General features: G+C 40.3%; 1 long non-coding RNA gene across 2 annotated transcripts; it reads left to right on the top strand.

Annotated features, from left to right (window-relative positions):
- Positions 1-2,865: 2,865 nt before the first annotated feature.
- LOC136624811 (uncharacterized) lies at positions 2,866-4,578 on the top strand. Of its 2 annotated transcripts, none has more exons than XR_010792443.1 (3): positions 2,866-3,021; positions 3,834-3,878; positions 4,374-4,578. It is a non-coding gene; the product is annotated as an uncharacterized lncRNA (long non-coding RNA). The 2 variants fall into 2 exon arrangements; XR_010792442.1 differs by having other exon boundaries at positions 4,371-4,578.
- Positions 4,579-6,447: the final 1,869 nt, after the last annotated feature.

Here is a 6,447-nt window from a genome sequence, read left to right as displayed (position 1 = left end):
CGGCAATACAGCCGGCACCATTGAAAGCGATGGGCTGCCAGCGATCGCGGGATGAATTGTCGGGAAGGGCTTAAATATATAAGCCCTTCCCTGCAATTCATCCAGAAATGTGTAAAAATAAAAAAAATATATACTCACCTTGTCTCGGCAGAACAATGTTAGCCCATTGAATTCAATGGAGTCGGCAATACAGCCGGCTCCATTGAAAGCAATGGGCTGCCGGCGATCGCGGGATGAATTGTCGGGAAGGGCTTAAATATATAAGCCCTTCCCTGCAATTCATCCAGAAATGTGTAAAAATAAAAAAAAATATATATATATACTCACCTGGTCCCGGCAGCAATGAGAGGCAGCAATCACTCACCCATTCATGAATTCGTGAATGGGTGTGTGAGTGAGATCTGCCTCTGATGGGTGAGGCTGTGACCAATTAGAGGCAGCTCATTCAGCAGGCGGGGATTTTAAATCCCCGGCTGCTGAATACTACTCACAGCTGTTCAGAGCAGTTCAGGAGGACTGCCGCCGGCCACGCTGAACTCTGTCTGCCGGGACCAGGTGAACATACAGTATATATATTTTTTATTTTTACACATTTCTGGATGAATTGCAGGGAAGGGCTTATATATTTAAGCCCTTCCCGACAATTCATCCCACGCTCGCCGGCAGCCCATTGCTTTCAATGGAGTCGGCTGTATTGCCGGCTCCATTGAATTCAATGGTCAGTGCTCGTTTAATCGAGACGAGTACCGCGTGGTGCTCGTCTCGAGTAACGAGCATCTCGAGCACCCTAATACTCGAACGAGCATCAAGCTCGGACGAGTATGCTCGCTCATCTCTACCTTTAAGCCTTATCCTCTCATGTTTCTCCAAACAACTAGACACACTCACCAGTAATATGTGGAATCAGCCTGCTCATCTCAATTTGCTTAACCTCTGACATATATGAACCCAGGGAAACATTTAGGTTGGGGATGCAAGGAAGAGACCAACAAATATCTCTCCCCTTCAAGCTCTACATTTTGATAAATGCCTTACTTATTTTCTAGATAAGTTCCTTTCAACTAGGCCCCTTAAGAAATTTGAAAGGGTTATTCGGACTAAATGTGGTACCAGTTGGAAAATCTCTAGACTGCTTCATAAGGTTTTTGCTACAAGTAAATTCTCTAGACTAGCATTTATTTTGTCTTAAGAGAGAAAGATGGGTGTCACCCTTTCCGAGTCTGATACTTGTTTATTATTGGTCACTCACATGGTTTCTCGAGTTGTGTTTGCCTTCAGGAGAGCCACTACAAATTGTTAGCAATGGTATAAGACCCCTGAGTGGTTTTTTATATAAAAAATATTTGATTCCAATAAGTGTTAGCATTGTAGAAGTCATGTAGGTTTATTCCTTCATATGTGGTGAATATGCCCTCTCATCTCCTCCTTTTGGAGGCAAGTCGAACATCCTATTCATCAGGTCTCTTTAATATTGCCTTTGAAGGGTGTGATACTGGAAAAATCCTCCAGCCTCTACTCCCCTTCCACAAAAAACCTCATTACTCATCTTTTGAATTCTACAATAGCCTTACTACTTCTCAACTAGCTTCAACCTATCTCTCTTCCACTTCAACAATGGCTAGATAAAGATTAACCCTTTCCAATCCACTGTCTGACGTCTGAAGACATTATGATTTAAGGCTGTACAGCTCCGATGTTGGAAGACGTCCGTCATGGTTCTCCTATAGTATATAGCCAGCCTCTCTGCTGTCGGAGCCTATACGCGTCACCTCATGCAGTATTGGCTTTAACCAGCATATAGCACCGTTGTATAATGGCAGAAAAATAGTAAGCCCCCTAGGAAAACCAGGGTATAAATAGAATTGGAAAGGGTTATTTATGTAGATTTGAAAAACTCTTCATTCCTCTTTCTGAAAAATCTGGGATCCTGGGCTTCAATTACAATTTTTTGAAGTAATATATATATACCTAGCTTTAATATCAGTGAGCAAATAATGTGTTGCAGCTTTTATTTGGCTCTGATTTCTGTTCTCTAATGATTTAAGTACATTGTTAACAGGTCCTAGGTCTGAATTCATGGATTGCTGTTGTTTTTGGCTAATTTACACATGTTGATCTTTCAGTATTATCTTTTTACTGTCGTAATATCAATTACATGTAATTGATGTCCTGGGACCCGTTAGACTGTTTGTTATTATTTCTGTCCATGTGTAATGAGATATCAAATAAAATGAAAATTATATAAAAAAGGAGAAAATGCTTCTTGAAGCCACCATGAGAGTCAACACATGTGGCTGCAGGATGTTCTGAACATATCGCTGAGCTGTCATTGCCCCTTGAACCACTTCTAGGGGTGACCGACTGTTGCTGATCTCTGTCATTGGCTGCATCAGCCTGTGATGTTCAATAGACAGGCTGCTGCAATCTGTAAACATGACATAAAGTGGGAAACCTGAACACAGCGGGGAGCGGTGAATATATGACAGTTTGTTATTTTATGGTATGAGGAATATGGTTTTAGAAAAAAAAATCATCTTGATTAAACCCTTTAAGGGGTTAACATTGTCAGAATGACAAACTTCATAATCTTCTGAATATGAAGCAATCACACACAGTAGGAGTTTCAGACATCTTACATCTCTACAGGTTTCTACACTGAAATCATCATCTTATTAATTATCCTTTTATAAGCCCTATAAATGGTATATTCCATGTGATGTTGAATCATATTTTATTGCAGTCAGATTTATATTTAATAAGCTTGTTAATGTATCTGTGACCAGCGATATAAGGAATGTATCCTGCTTCTAGTTCTACTATATAAGTAGACCATCCACCATCACTGAAATTAATCTTCCACTCTTACACTTTCTGGAGATAGAACATATCTTTCCAAGAACCCAATCATGTCTGGAATCAAAGGAGGACCATGCGGCCAAAAGATCCAATGCCAAGATCCTTGCAAGAATCCATGCAACCCCTGCCAAAAAGTCCCTATCTGTGTAGATCCATGCCAAGACCGTAAGTTACTATTTCAGAAGTATTAAGACTCTGAAAATCTGTGTTGGAGGTTCCATTCTTAGACTCTCACACAGATCTGGAATGAAAGGAAAGATGAAAAAGTTGTGCATGCAGGATTTTTTCATCCAGTGACAAATGCTAGATGGGTGCAGGAACCAAACAGACCCAATGAAAGTCAATGGGGTCTGTTTGGCACAGGTTTTTTACGTCATAAGATAGATTCATTCATCCAGGCAATTTCCATTTTTTTCTGCTCCCATAATGGGATAGGAAAATGGAATCACTAGCGCAGCTGTAAATAGAGCCTAAGATACATTTTATGATTTGCACAAATAATAAATTAAAATCACACACAGACAGGCAGGTGGTTTAGAGTGCCCACTGCTAATTCAACAGTTTCCATTCAATTGCATGCAAAGCATTTTGCTGCAGATTTTGAGCCATGGATGAAAACAAACTAGTGTTTACTGTATACATAGCGGTGAGAGACTTTCTGGTGAGCCATGGAGAAGGTACTTAATAACTATCCCCTTTTCTCATCTTGTAAGCAGTTGGGAAGACAGGGGCCCATGCACTATTCTGTGCCGGTCCTGAAATAGTGAAAATGTAATGTATGCTGTATTGTGTACAATTACAGAAGAAAAACAGATTCGAAGCCTAGGGAAAAGCCAGTGGCAAAGATTTGACAATGTCATAACATGTTTGATCAGTAGCATAAAGTATTTATCTACATTCTGATATTGCCATTTAACCAATGTGTTTTCAAGTAGAGGATTTACCACTCAATGTATTCTGTCTATTCATTTTGACAGCATGTAAACCAGGACTTCAATATCATGGTCATCACTACAAACAAGGTAATCATGCATCACAAGATCTAAAGAGACACTGCAGAGAAACTTTTTATCACCTCCATAGAGGAAAATTGCCATGCAGTGCGTACTGGGGGAGTGAGTCTACTTATTTGCTGCTTTATTCTTGAGATATCCCCTCTGGTCCAGTCCACCATTCTCTCATGAGACCTACAGGGTGAGTCTAATAGGAATAAATGGAGACAGTAACTTCCAGTCTCCAGTAGGTAGTAGCTGAGCACAATGTGGACCGCACCTGTAGCTCATCAGTAAAGCAGCAGATAAATAGATTTACAGCCCGACTATATATTGCATGGAAACTGCACCCCAGGGGAAACGATGCAAAGTTTCCCCAGAGTGGCTCTTTAACCTAATCTATGAAAACTGTGAAAAATAACTTATTCCTGGAAATCTGTAGAGTGAAACTAAACACTGATAAGAACAGATACTTAGATGTACATTATTTGTGCCATATTCTAACATGTGATCTCTTCCTAGCAGATCCCTGCAACCCCTGCTGTCCTGATCCCTGCCAAGACCAAGGAAGCTACTGCTGTAATAAATAAGGATGTTAATCCTCACAGTGCAATTTACAATGTCTTTCTCTTTGCCCACAATGTTTTATATAATCATTATCTTCGATTTAACCCCCCTACTTTCAGTTTCTTTTGCTGTTTGTAATACATTCTGCTACTAAATAAAATGTTGCTTTGCATCTGAATCATTTCTATTATCTCACATCACATCATTTGTGGCACTTAACCCCATCACATCAGGGTATGTTTCTTTTAAAATCTTTCCTCAACTGAAACCACCATTATATGGTATAATTCAAGCTTAGACCATAAGAATGTGCTCACACAGTATGGTTGTGGCCCAATTATTGTCCCGGACAAGTATAAGCACTGCAACAAATGCAGGCACTTTTATCACGAATTGCAATGGCTCTGAAGTTAACACAGAAATGGCAGCAAGCTTGAGGTAACACTACATGTGGTTTTACCATGAGATTCTCAGCCACGTGGCAGAAATCATGGCACAGCTGCAGTGCGTGAATATTCTCTTGGGAAAATTATCATTACAGGGATAGGCCCATGATTAGAGAAAATGGTTTTATTTTTTTCTCATTAGAAACAGTGCCAAATATGCCAGAGGGGAATGTGATGGGGACACTCTAGTATCACACTGAAAGATGGGTGCCACTGTTTGTAGAAACAAAAGGCACACCTTTTATTTTAATCCTTGGAAAGCCTTTTAACCCCTTTTGATCCCTACATCACCAGAGATATCATCATTAAGCACCCGAATACTTTAGACTAAGGAAGAAGCTCATGACTCTAATGAACTCTATAATTCCAACTAAAGGTGAATTTATTGTATAGAAATGTTTTTTTTATTTAAATGGAGAACTTTAGAAAAGTTGTTATGGTAAGGGTGCGGGCAGACGAGCGCATAAACGGCGCGTTTTTGCGACCAAACGTATATACGTGACCATCTGAGGCAATGGTTTCGAATGTATTCGTTCACATGGGCGATTTTACGGCGCGTAAAAACGGCAATTCGAAAAAAAACGGAACATATGCGACCGAAATACGCGCCAACGCATATTCGATCGCCGAAAAGACCGTTTGCAAAGTAGGAACAAACGAAAATACGCTTTCTAGCTCTGGTCGTGATCGGTGAAAAACGATCGCTCGGGCGATTATACGTTGCGCTCGTGCGAACGTAAATACGCCTACGCTCGTCTGCCCGCACCCTAAGGTTGGTTTCAAAGGATCACATTACCATGCCATACAGGATGAGTATATTTGATGCTATGAATGGGATTCGTTACTGTGTTATCAGATTAAAAAAGCCCTAATAGAAGTTTTTGGAGAGGACTTTATAATCTCATAGGAGTGGATCTGAACTCCAAAGGAGTATTTTTCATACTTGAATGTTGTGTGAGTTTAAGCATGAGTCACACATAATATATATCCCCACATGTCAGCAATGGGATGGGGAAGGGGTCCTTTACCAATGCTGGTAAGTGCTGCTATCTGCTCTGTTCACTGTCCCCCTCTCCTGGTCACAAGGGAGGATCAATTACTGTGCTATGAGATGAGAAAAGTCCTTCCCAATAGAAGTTTTTGGAGAATACTTTATGATCCCACATGAGTGAATTTGAGCTTCATAGGAGTGCTTTTTATACTTGAATGTTAAGTGAATTCAACCAGAAGTCAAACGTTTTATATATAAATATATATATATATATATATATATATATATATATATATATATATATATATATATTTCTATATACAGACTCACCAATCAGAGGCAGCTCTCACTCACACCCATTCATGAATTCATGAATGGGTGAGAGCTGCCTCTTATTGGCTCAGTGCAGGGACCAATCAGGGGCAGCTCTCAGCTGTCAATCAGAGGCAGCACTCACTCACCCATTCATGAATTCATGAATGGGTGTGAGTGAGAGCTGCCTCTGATTGGTGAGGCTGTGACCAATCAGAGGCAGCTCATTCAGCAGGCGGGGATTTTAAATCCCCAGCTTCTGAATACTGCACAGAGCAGTTCA

The sequence above is a fragment of the Eleutherodactylus coqui genome, chromosome 4, assembly GCF_035609145.1.
Source record: "Eleutherodactylus coqui strain aEleCoq1 chromosome 4, aEleCoq1.hap1, whole genome shotgun sequence".
Lineage (NCBI taxonomy): Eukaryota > Metazoa > Chordata > Amphibia > Anura > Eleutherodactylidae > Eleutherodactylus > Eleutherodactylus coqui.
The sequence above is the reverse complement of the archived record's forward strand: the minus strand, read 5'-3'. Positions and strand labels throughout refer to the sequence as shown.